General features: G+C 42.8%; 1 pseudogene; it reads left to right on the top strand.

The window, feature by feature from the left end:
- Nucleotides 1–9,666: 9,666 nt before the first annotated feature.
- On the top strand, nucleotides 9,667–10,273 carry LOC141139059 (ATP synthase F(0) complex subunit C3, mitochondrial pseudogene; annotated as a pseudogene).
- Nucleotides 10,274–12,856: the final 2,583 nt, after the last annotated feature.

Genomic DNA, 12,856 nt, shown 5'->3' with positions numbered 1-12,856 from the left:
CTTAGAATCCATACAAGACCCAAAGGGCCTGGTAATGGACTGGGGGGGGGTGTACCCATGCTGTTTGTCTCACTGATTTTCACCCGACATTACATTAAAGCCGCAGTTTTAAATGACTTTTATTCCTTTACAAATGTCATTTTATGCAGGGACTGTTCTAAGCACGGGAAACACACGCCACTTTATAGGCATACTATAGACACCCACCAGGTACGATAGTTAAAGGAATATTTAAGCTTTTTCTTTTCACTTTAAGTATCATTAAAATCACTGCTCCCGAAAAAATGGCCGCTTTTAAAACTTTTGTTTGCATTGATACATGTCCCCTGGGGCAGGACCCGGGTCCCCAAACCCTTTTTAGGACAATAACTTGCATATTAGCCTTTAAAATGAGCACTTTTGATTTCGAAGTTCGAGTCCCATAGACTTTAATGGGGTTCTAAAGTTCGCGCAAACTTTCGGTCCGTTCGCAGGTTCTGGTGCGAACCGAACCGGGGGGGGGGTGGTGGTGTTCGGCTCATCCCTACTTTTCTGTCACTTTTTAAACAGCCTTTTTGTTTTTTATTTCCTTCCTTCAGTCTACTAATTAAGGGGAGCGGTTAATTGGTTACAGATGCTTGAGGCCTATATAACTTTCTGTAGATTTCATTTTGAGCCTGCTCATCTTTGAGCTTGCCACCTTTTTGCTTGGAACTTAGACCAAGTGGAACTGAACTAAGTGGTGAGTAAAAAACCAGAGTTGAAAACAGGAGGGTGTGAGTACCTGTGTAGTGTGAGTGTGCATTGTAAGTACACGAGTGCACATGGGCTGTATTGAGTATTAGTGTCAGGTAGTACCTGAGTATTGTGAGTGTTGGGTGTACCGGGTATTGGGAGTACCTGAGTGTTGTCTGAGTAGTGTGTGTAGATCGTTAGTACCTGTGTAATGTGAGTGCACGTGGGCAGTGAGTGCTGCTAGTGCACGTAGGCAGTGAGTGCACGTGGGCAGTGAGTGCTGCGAGTACCTGTGTTTTTTTTTTTTTTTTTGTGTATTAGTGTCAGGAAGCTAGTTGTTAGGTAATTTGGACAGGGTATAATCCCCAACCCTCATTAAATTAGTAGGTACAATGCCCAGCGGGTGTGGAGATGCGACTCAGTGTACATCTTGCAGCAGGTATGCGTTCCTTGATCATCTGATCGAGGGCGAATACTGCTGTGCAAAATGGAAGCACATTGTTTCACTGGAAGCCCAGGTTCTGAATCTAGGGAAGCAACTCTCAGCACTGACAAAACTAAAAGAGCAGGAAACATACCCGGCTGGTGCCAGCACAGAGGTGGGTGGAGACAAAGAGGTGCAGGCCCTAGAAACGAGTAGATGGGTGACAGTCAGGAAGGCTAGAGGGTGAAGTGCCAGGGAGGCTGACCCTGGGCTGGAGCATCCCAATAAGTATGCTCTATTGAGTGACATTGGTGAAACTGGTCAGCTGGAGCTGAGGGACTCTCCTAGCTGTCAGGGAAAGAACTCCTCCAGTGATAGGAGACAAGGTGAGTATAGTAGCAAGTCCTAGTTGCAATCTCGAAACGCCCAATACGAGGACAATATGCGACCGGTCTAAACTATGTGGCATGTTCACCAATGCCAGGAGCATGGCGGACAAGATGGGTGAACTAGAGATACTGTTGTACAAGGAAGATTTGGATTTTGTGGGAATTTCAGAGACCTGGTTCAACAGCTCTCATGATTTCCTGGCAAACATTCAAGGGTATACCCTATACCGCAAGGATAGTGAGGGTAAAAAAGGGGAAGGGGTATGCCTATATATCAAGAATAATGTACAAGTGAATGTGAGAGATGACATCACTGAGGGAGCTAGAGAGGAGGTGGAATCCTTATGGGTAGAGCTCCAAAGGGATGAAGCTAAGGGGAAAATAATACTGGGAGTATGCTATAGGCCCCCTTACCTGAGGGAGGAAGTGGAGACGGATCTCCTATCACAAATTGGATTAGCAGCAAGGATGGGAAGTGTTATCATAATGGGGGATTTTAATTATCCAGACATAGACTGGGCAGAGGGAACCGCGCATTCATTTAAGGCTCGCCAGTTCCTTAATGTCTTGCAGGACAATTTTATGGGTCAGATGGTAGATGCACCAACTAGAAATAAAACATTACTGGATCTACTGATTACCAACAAAACCGACCTAATCACGGATGTGGAAATACGGGGCAATTTAGGTAACAGCGATCACAGGTCAGTTAATTTCAGTATAAATCACACAAATAGGAAACATAAAGGGAATACAAAGACACTGAATTTCAAAAGAGCCAACTTCCCTAAACTACAAACCTTGCTAAAAGGCATAAATTGGGATAATATATTAGGAACAAAGAATACGGAGGAGAGATGGGTTTGCTTTAAGAGCATATTAAATAAGGGCATTAGCCAATGTATCCCATTGGGTAATAAATTTAAAAGAGCGAACAAAAATCCTGGATGGCTTAACTCCAATGTAAAAATGCATATAAAAGCAAAGGAGAAGGCCTTCAAAAAATACAAGGTTGAGGGATCATCCTCAGCATTCAGACTTTATAAAGAATGCAACAAGAAATGTAAGGGTGCGATTAGGATGGCTAAGATAGAACATAAAAGACACATAGCGGAGGAGAGCAAAAAAAATCCCAAGAAATTCTTTAAGTATGTAAACAGTAAAAAAGGGAGGACAGACCATATTGGCCCCATAAAGAATGAGGAAGGACATCTGGTTACAAAGGATGGGGAGATGGCGAAGGTATTGAATGTATTCTTCTCCTCAGTCTTCACGAGTGAATCGGGGGGCTTCAGTAACCAAAACTGCAGTGTTTATCCTCATGACACAACACAGGAAGCACCTCCATGGTTAACAGAGGACAGAATTAAAATTAGACTTGAGAAACTTAACATTAATAAATCACCGGGACCAGATGGCTTGCATCCAAGGGTACTTAGGGAACTCAGTCAAGTGATTGCCAGACCATTGTTCCTAATTTTTACAGTTAGTCTACTAACTGGAATGGTACCAGCTGATTGGAGGAAAGCCAATGTAGTACCAATATTTAAAAAGGGCCCAAAATACATCCCTGGGAATTACAGACCAGTTAGCCTAACATCAATAGTATGTAAACTCTTGGAGGGGATGATAAGGGACTATATACAAGATTTTAGTAATAAGAACGGTATCATTAGCAGTAATCAGCATGGATTCATGAAGAATCGTTCTTGCCAAACCAATCTATTAATCTTCTATGAGGAGGTGAGTTGCCATCTAGATAAAGAAAGGCCCGTAGACATGGTGTATCTGGATTTTGCAAAAGCATTTGACACAGTTATAATACCAAAGGTAGCAGCGCTAATGTCCCTACGTGAACAATAAATACTATTAAGATTACCTTAATAATTAGCAAAGGAAAACAATTAATACAAGCTTGTAGGTGCCAACAAACTTATTGAATTATGCCCACATTCATTGACATAACCCAAACAAAGCAAATAATAGTCCAAAAAAAAATTTTTTTTAGTGTGTAGTGAGAAGGCCAGGACCCAACTCTGGTCTTCAGCATAAATGAATAAGTGAATGGGTAAAACTTTCCTCCACCGCACCACTGTGATAATTGAATAAGAAGTGCGCGCTTACCACAAGGCAAGCCCAGAAGAGCTTGTGACCTTAACCCGGTCGGGGCCTTTATCTGGATGGACCGGAGGGGAACAGTCTCCACTTCCTATACCCAGAGGGAATGTTGAATGACACAGCTCCACCAAGCCAGAGGGATCGGTCACACCATGGAGGGATATGTAAATAACTCCAAGTACCAGGGATGGTTCCCAATCAGAGGTTCCCCGGAAAAAGAAATGGAAACACCATAGCGTAATCCTGGTACTTCTCTGCTGCTAGTTTGAACAACGTCTCCTCTCTACTTCCTCCTCAGTCAGGAGGAAGTAGAGAGGAGACGTTGTTCAAACTAGCAGCAGAGAAGTACCAGGATTACGCTATGGTGTTTCCATTTCTTTTTCCGGGGAACCTCTGATTGGGAACCATCCCTGGTACTTGGAGTTATTTACATATCCCTCCATGGTGTGACCGATCCCTCTGGCTTGGTGGAGCTGTGTCATTCAACATTCCCTCTGGGTATAGGAAGTGGAGACTGTTCCCCTCCGGTCCATCCAGATAAAGGCCCCGACCGGGTTAAGGTCGCAAGCTCTTCTGGGCTTGCCTTGTGGTAAGCACGCACTTCTTATTGAATTATCACAGTGGTGCGGTGGAGGAAAGTTTTACCCAATCACTTATTCATTTATGCTGAAGACCGGAGTTGGGTCCTGGCCTTCTCACTACACACTAAAAAAAAATTTTTTTTGAACATTATTTCAATTTTGGACTATTATTTGCTTTGTTAGGGTTATGTCAATGAATGTGGGCATAATTCAATAAGTTTGTTGGCACCTACAAGCTTGTATTAATTTTTTTTCCTTTGCTAATTATTAAGGTAATCTTAATAGTATTTATTGTTCACGTAGGGACATTAGCGCTGCTACCTTTGGTATTATTTATGTTGTGTGTATCTCACATAGAGCGGCTGCTTTTTTAGATTTATAATTTTTTTTTCAGAATTTGTAATCACTTATGGTTTGTTGGTTATTCACAGTTATACCTTTTAAGCATGATTTTCAAACAATCCTCTGTATAATATAGCGCGGTATTCTCCCCATTTGTTACATATTTGACACAGTTCCCTATAAACGTTTACTGTACAAAATAAGGTCCGTTTGCATGGACCATAGGGTGAGTACATGGATTGAAAACTGGCTACAAGGGCGAGTTCAGAGGGTGGTGATAAATGGGGAGTACTCAGAATGGTCAGGAGTGGGTAGTGGGGTTCCCCAGGGTTCTGTGCTGGGACCAATTCTATTTAATTTGTTCATAAACGACCTGGAGGATGGGATAAACAGTTCAATCTCTGTATTTGCAGAAGATACTAAGCTAAGCAGGGCAATAAATTCTCCGCAGGATGTGGAAACCTTGCAAAAAGACCTGAACAAATTAATGGGGTGGGCGAATACATGGCAAATGAGGTTCAATGTAGAAAAATGTAAAATAATGCATTTGGGTGGCAAAAATATGAATGCAATCTATACACTGGGGGGAGAACCTCTGGGGGAATCTAGGATGGAAAAGGACCTGGGGGTCCTAGTAGATGATAGGCTCAGCAATGGCATGCAATGCCAAGCTGCTGCTAACAAAGCAAACAGAATATTGGCATGCATTAAAAGGGGGATCAACGCCAGAGATAAAACGATAATTCTCCCACTCTACAAGGCTCTGGTCCGGCCGCACCTGGAGTATGCTGTCCAGTTCTGGGCACCAGTCCTCAGGAAGGATGTACTGGAAATGGAGCGAGTACAAAGAAGGGCAACAAAGCTAATAAAGGGTCTGGAGGATATTAGTTATGAGGAAAGGTTGCGAGCACTGAACTTATTCTCTCTGGAGAAGAGACGCTTGAGAGGGGATATGATTTCAATTTACAAATACTGTACTGGTGACCCCACAATAGGGATAAAACTTTTTCGCAGAAGAGAGTTTAATAAGACTCGTGGCCACTCATTACAATTAGAAGAAAAGAGGTTTAACCTTAAACTACGTAGAGGGTTCTTTACTGTAAGAGCAGCAAGGATGTGGAATTCCCTTCCACAGGCGGTGGTCTCAGCGGGGAGCATTGATAGCTTCAAGAAACTATTAGATAATCACCTGAATGACCGCAACATACAGGGATATACAATGTAATACTGACACATAATCACACACATAGGTTGGACTTGATGGACTTGTGTCTTTTTTCAACCTCACCTACTATGTAACTATGATAGGGTGGGGAACCCACAGGAAAGGATAGACAGATTCTGGTAGTATAAAACTCAATTCTTAGAAGGACAGAGAAGGCAATCTTTCACAAAGACCTGAAGCGCTGAACTGTATGCTGTCTCATGGGTACTCGGGTTTGGCACATCACGGGTCTGGTGGACAGATTACTGGGAGGGGCTGGGGAAGACCTGGCTGTCATGGTGAACGTTGGCACCAATGACAAAGTCAGAGGCAGATGGAGTGTCCTAAAGAACGATTTTAGGGACTTAGGAGATAAATTGAGGATAAGGACCTCCAAGGTAGTATTCTCAGGAATACTACCTGTACCTTGAGCCACACCAGAAAGAAAGAGGGAGAATAGGGAAATAAACAAGTGGCTGAGGAGTTGGTGTAGTAAGGAGGGGTTTGGGTTTCTGGAAAACTGGGCCGACTTCTCAGTCCATCACCAGTTCTATAGAAGGGATGGACTGCACCTAAATGAGGGTGCAGATCTGCTAGGCATGAAGATGGCCGAAAAGTTAGAGGGGTTTTAAAACTAGAGGTAGAGATAGATAACCAGCAAGGAACATATTCCAGAGGGTAGTATTGGGGGCATTAGTGGTAGGTTGACTAAAGCACATAAACCCGAGGTATTTGCAATCCCGGAACACCCAATAAGGACAGTATGCGACTGGTCTAAACTACATGTTCACCAATGCCAGGAGCCTGGCGAACGAGATGGGTGAACTAGAGATACTGTTGACGTTGAGTATAAATCACACAAATAGGAAATTCAAGGGGAACACAAAGACACTGAATTTCAAAAGACAACTTGCCTAAACTACGAACCTTGCTAGAAGATATAAAATTGGGATAAAAGCTTAGAAACAAAGAACACAGAGGAGAGATGGGTTTGCTTTAAGAGCATATTAAATAAGGGCATTAGCCAGCGCATCCCATTGGGAAATAAATTTAAAAGAGCAAACAAAAATCTGGGAGGGCTTAACTCTAATGTAAAAATGCATATAAAAAGCAAAGGAGAAGGCCCTCAAAAAAATACAAGGCTGAGGCATCATTATCAACATTCAGACTTTACAAAGAATGCAATAAGATATGTAAGGGTGCAATTAGGACGGCTAAGATAGAACACGAAAGACACATAGCAGAGGAGAGCAAAAAAAAAATCCCCAAAAATTCTTTAAGTATATAAATAGTAAAAAAGGGAGGACAGACCATATTGGCCCCATAAAGAATGAGGAAGGACATCTGGTTACAAAGGATGGGGTGATGGCGAAGGTATTGGACTTATTCTTCTCCTCAGTCTTAACGAGGGAATCAGGGGGCTTCAGTAACCAAAACTGCAGTGTTTGTCTTCATGACACATCACGGAAGCACCCTCATGGCTAACAGAGGACAGAATTAGAAATAGACTTTGGAAATTTAACATTAATAAATCACCAGGACCAGATGGCTTGCACCTGAGGGTACTTAAGGAACTCAGTCAAGTAATTGCCAGACCATTGTTCCTAATTTTTACTGACAGTCTACTGACTGGAATGGTACCAGCTGATTGGAGAAAAGCCAATGTAGCACCATTTAAAAAAGGGCCAAAATACATCCCTGGGAATTACAGACCAGTTAGCCTAACATCAATAGTATGCAAGCTGTTGGAGGGGATGAGAAGGGACTATATACAAGATTTTAGTAATGAAAACAGTATCATTAGCAGTAATCAGCATGGATTCGTGAAGAATCATTCTTGCCAAACCAATCTATTAACCTTCTATGAGTAGGTGAGCTGCCATCTAGATAAAGGAAAGCCCATAGACGTGGTGTATCTGGATTTTGCAAAAGCATTTGGCACAGTTCCTCCATAAACTTTTACTGTACAAAGTAAGGTCTGTTGGCATGGACCATAGGGTGAGTACATGGAATGAAAACTGGCTACAAGGGCGAGTTCAGAGGGTGGTGATAAATGGGGAATACTTGGAATGGTCAGGGGTGGGAAGTGGGGTCCCCCAGGGTTCTGTGCTGGGACCAATCCTATTTAAATTTGTTCATAAACGACCTGGAGGATAGGGTAAACAGCTCAATCTCTGTATTTGCAGACGACACTAAGCTAAGCAGGGCAGTAACTTCAACTAACAAATTAATGGGGTGGGCAACTACATGGCAAATGAGGTTTAATGTAGAAAAATGGAAAATAATGCAAAAATATGAATGTAATCTACTCACTAGGGGGTGAGCCTCTGGGGGAATCTAGGATGGAAAAGGACCTGGGGGTCCTAGTAGATGATAGGCTCAGCAATGGCATGCAACAACAAGCTGCTGCTAGCAAAGCAAACAGAATTTTGGCATGCATTAAAAAGGGGATTAACTCCAGGGATAAAGCAATAATTCTCCCACTCTACAAGACTTTAGTCCGGCCTCACCTGGAGTATGCTGTCCAGTTCTGGGTACCAGTCCTCAGAAAGGATGTACTGGAAATGGAGCGAGTACAAAGAAGGGCAACAAAGCTAATAGAGTCTGGAGGATATTAGTTATGAATAATGGTTGCGAGCACTGAACTTATTCTCTCTGGAGAAGAGGCGCTTGAGAGGGGATATGATTTCCATTTACAAATACCATACTGGAGACCCCACAATAGGGATAAAACTTTTTTGCGAAAGGGAGTGTAGTAAGGCATGTGGCCACTCACTAAAATTAGAAGAAAAGAGGTTTAACCTTAAACTGCATAGAGGGTTCTTTACTGTAAGAGCGGCAATGATGTGGAATTCCCTTCTACAGGTGGTGGTTTCGGGGGGGGGGGGGGGGACGGACGACATCGATAGTTTAAAAAAACTATTAGATAAGCACCTGAACGACCGCAACATACAGGGATATACAATGTAATACTGACATATAATCACACACATAGGTTAGACTTGTGTCTTTTTTTCAACCTCACCTATGTAACTAATGGAGAAGAGACTGTGGGATGTCTTTGTGATCATAAAGGTCCAAGCATTGAGTCTAAGGAAGGCAAGCTTGTTGGGAGGATAACTTTTGCCTGGGCCATGTCTAGAATGAGGCCTAGGTAGTTCTAGAGAGAAAAAAAAAAAAAAGAATGCTGGGGAGCAGACTTGTGAAAGTATTACTCACCTGAAGGCCTCAAGCATCTGGATAGTCGTGGGCATTTGCAGATAGCTTTGAATACTTCATCTAGGCACCCTGTGGCATGAATGCCCCAAATTCTTAAGAGGGTGAGTAGTGCAAGCAACTTTGTAGATACTCTCGGGGCACAGGATAGCCTGAACATGAGTGCAACCAATTGAAAGGGTTTGTCTCTTACGGCTAACCGCAGAAAGCGCTGGCATCTTAAATGTTTACAGATTTTCCCCTTGTATCAGAGAGGCAATAAAATATCTTTTCAATATGTTCTCTAAAGGAAATGAAACAGCCACTCCGAGGCAAAAGGTGTTTAAGGGTGTCCTACAAATCCTTTTGGCCAGATGTTGACTGATTTGAGGGAAGAAATCAGTGAAGGGGTAGTTTGAAACTCTATTTTGTACCCTGTGGAGACCACTGAGTGAACCCATAGATCTGGGACATCTGTGACCCAGTGGAATCCTAATTGCAACAATGCCCCCTCCTTGCTTGATTGAGGGTGCTCCCTCATTGTGAAGAGGACTTTGGGGTAGACTTGATATTCCAAGTCTTATGCTGAAAGGAAGGGCTACATTTTGGTGTTGAAGATTCAGGCTGGAGAGAGTGATGGTGCACCCTTTGTGTAGAGGTAAAAGCCCGTTCTCCGTTCAGTTTGACCTCTGGTGCTGAGGGGCTGAGCCGTGACCCAACTCCCCGCTAAAGGACACACACACCTCCCTCCATCATGTATGCCTGTGCGAAGTTCGTCTGTACCCCTTCTCTGATCCGTGCTGGTTCCAAGGCTCTGCACAGACCAATTTCTGCATCAGTTTTGTCCCGGCCAGAGGTCCGAACTGTAGAGGGAAACACACTCCTCAGTGGGACACAAAATCCATGCACCCAGCTGGTACTAAGGGGATTTCAGACCAGTGCAGTCAGCAGGGACATTGATACTGCTGCTAAATCCATTGGTACTGGTGCTGCCACAGTCGGTGTGGCTGGCTCTGGTGCTGGTAGTGTTTTTTGAAGTCTCATTATTGGTTATGCAAAAAATCCTTCGTTGAAGCAGCAGTTGTTCGCATACGCCATCTAGGTCTGAAGCTATGGGTCTGTTTTGTTTGATGGTTGCTTTCCTGATCTTATTTGCCATGTAAATGAAGCTGGGAATGTCGACATGAGTAAACAGCTGTAAAAAACTTTATTTTACTGTGGCTCCCAAGAAATGTTGTGTTAAGGAAAATGTACCATATTTCCAAAGTCCTTTCATTAAAAATGGTAAAACTTAAAAAAAAAAAAAGGAGGTAAAAGTCCTCATAGAGGGATTTTGAAACATTTCATGGAAGATAGACTTTTTCTCCTGTGACCTTTTTTGAAAGCATATCAAGTACATCACAAAAGATGTAGAAAAATGTAAAATAATGCATTTGGGTGGCAAAAATATGAATGCAATCTATACACTGAGGGGTGAGCCTCTGGGGGAATCTAGGATGGAAAAGGTTCAGAGGGTGGTGATAAATGGGGAATACTCAGGATGGTCAGGGGTGGGAAGTGGAGTCCCCCAGGGTTCTGTGCTGGGACCAATCCTATTTAAATTTGTTCATAAACAACCTGGAGGATAGGGTAAACAGCTCAATCTCTGTATTTGCAGACGACACTAAAGCTAAGCAGGGCAGTTACTTCAACTAACAAATTAATGGGGTGGGCAACTACATGGCAAATGAGGTTTAATGTAGAAAAATGGAAAATAATGCAAAAATATGAATGCAATCTACTCACTAGCGGGTGAACCTCTGGAGGAATCTAGGATGGAAAAGGACCTGGGGGTCCTAGTAGATGATAGGCTCAGCAATGGCATACAGTGCCAAGCTGCTGCTAACAAAGCAAACAGAATATTGGCAAGCATTAAAGAGGGGATTAATTCCAGAGATAAACCAATAATGCTCCCGCTCTACAAGACTCTGGTCCGGCCGCACATAGAGCATGCTGTCCAGTTCTGGGCACCAGTCCTCAGGAAGCATGTACTGAAAATGGAGGGAGTACAAAGAAGGGCAACAAAGCTAATCAAGGGTCTGGAGGATATTAGTTATGAGGAAAGGTTGCAAGAACTGAACTTATTCTCTCTGGAGAAGAGACACTTGAGAGGGGGATAGGATTTCAATATACAAATACCAAACTGGTGACCCCACAATATGGACAAAACTTTTTTGCAGTAAGGAGTATAACAAGACTCGTGGCCACTCGTTAAAATTAGAACAAAAGCGGTTTAACCTTAAACTACGTAGAGGGTCCTTTACTGTAAAAGTGGCAAAGATGTGGAATTCCCTTCCACAGGCGGTGGTTTCAGCAGGGGGGGGAACACACATCGATAGTTTCAAGAAACTATTAGATAAGCACCTGAACGACCGCAACACACAGGGATATACAATGTAATACTGACATATAATCACGCACACAGGTTGGACTTGTGTCTTTTTTTCGATCTCACCTATGTAACCATGTTTGCCCTCAAAAGGCATGAGTGAGATGGCTTTTGGAAACAATTCAGCTGTCCAGGTTTTTAGCTTGCGATTAACAGATATAAGTAATTCTAAAAATTTGTCATGTCTTGTTCTAGGGCAGGGGTCTCCAAACGTTCTAAGCGAAGGGCCAGTTTACTGTCCTTTGGAATTTAGGGGAGCCGGATTGTGGAAATATTCCTGTCATCAGTGGGAGTAAACATCACATTAGGTATTAGGGGGAGGAATAGCGCTTCATCATAGGTATCATAGGGATAAATAGTGCCCCATTCTTGGTGTCATTAGGAGAAATAGTGTCAGCTGGTAGAATAGTGTCTTGTATCAGTGGGAGTACATGCCCCCAAGGGCTGGATAAAAGCAAGCCTAAAAAGCAGGCCATAGTTTGGAGACCCCTGTTCTAGGGCATCAACACAGAAAAGTAGGGCAGAAGGCAAGGTTTGGAACTGTTCTGCCATAAATCAGTCCTGAAATATCGGCTACTGTTGATTGTGCAATGCCCAGCCTAGTCCAATTAGCTGAATTTTGACAAATAGAAATTACAGCAATAGCCGTTCTGCCAGAGCAAAGAATACCTTTAACCACTTGCCAACCAGCCGCCGTCATTATACTGCCGCAGGTCGGCACAATCCCACAAACCGTCGTAGCTGTACATCGGTCCCTTTAAGCGGGATAGCAGAGACGCACGGCCGCTACACTGCGGGGGGTGCCGATGTGTATGCCCGCCGGCCATGCACAATCGCGGACATGAGAGCCAGAACAGGGACGTACGTGTGTGTAAACACACAAATCCCTCTTCTGTGAGGAGAGGACAGATCGCGAGTTCCTACTAGCTAGGAACAACGATCCGTCCCTTCCTCCAGTCAGGACACACACTAGGGAACACAGTTAACCCCTTCCCTGCCAGTGACACGGTAATCAGTGCATTTTTATAGCACTGATCACTGTAAAATTGCCAATGGTCCCAAAAATGTGTCAAAAGTGTCCGATCTGTCGCAGTCCTCCTGAAAAAAATAAAATTATATATATATATATATATATATATATATATATATATATATATATATAAAAATATAAATAAAAATGCCATAAATCTTTCCCCAATTTTGAAGACGATATAACTTTTGCGCAAACCAATCAATATAGGCTTATTGCGATTATTACCAAAATATGTAGAATACATATTGGCCTAAACTAAGGAAAAAATTTGTTTTTTTTTTAAAAATTGGGGATATTATATCAAACAGTACAAAATATAGTTTTTTTTTTTTTCTCAAAACTGTCCCTCTTATTTTATTTATAGCACAAAAAATAAAAACCTGCAGAGATGATCAAATACCACCAAAAGAAAGCTCAATTTGTGGGGA

The sequence above is a fragment of the Aquarana catesbeiana genome, linkage group LG01, assembly GCF_042186555.1.
Source record: "Aquarana catesbeiana isolate 2022-GZ linkage group LG01, ASM4218655v1, whole genome shotgun sequence".
Classification (NCBI taxonomy): Eukaryota; Metazoa; Chordata; class Amphibia; order Anura; family Ranidae; genus Aquarana; species Aquarana catesbeiana.
This window is presented reverse-complemented; position numbering and strand designations above follow the sequence as displayed.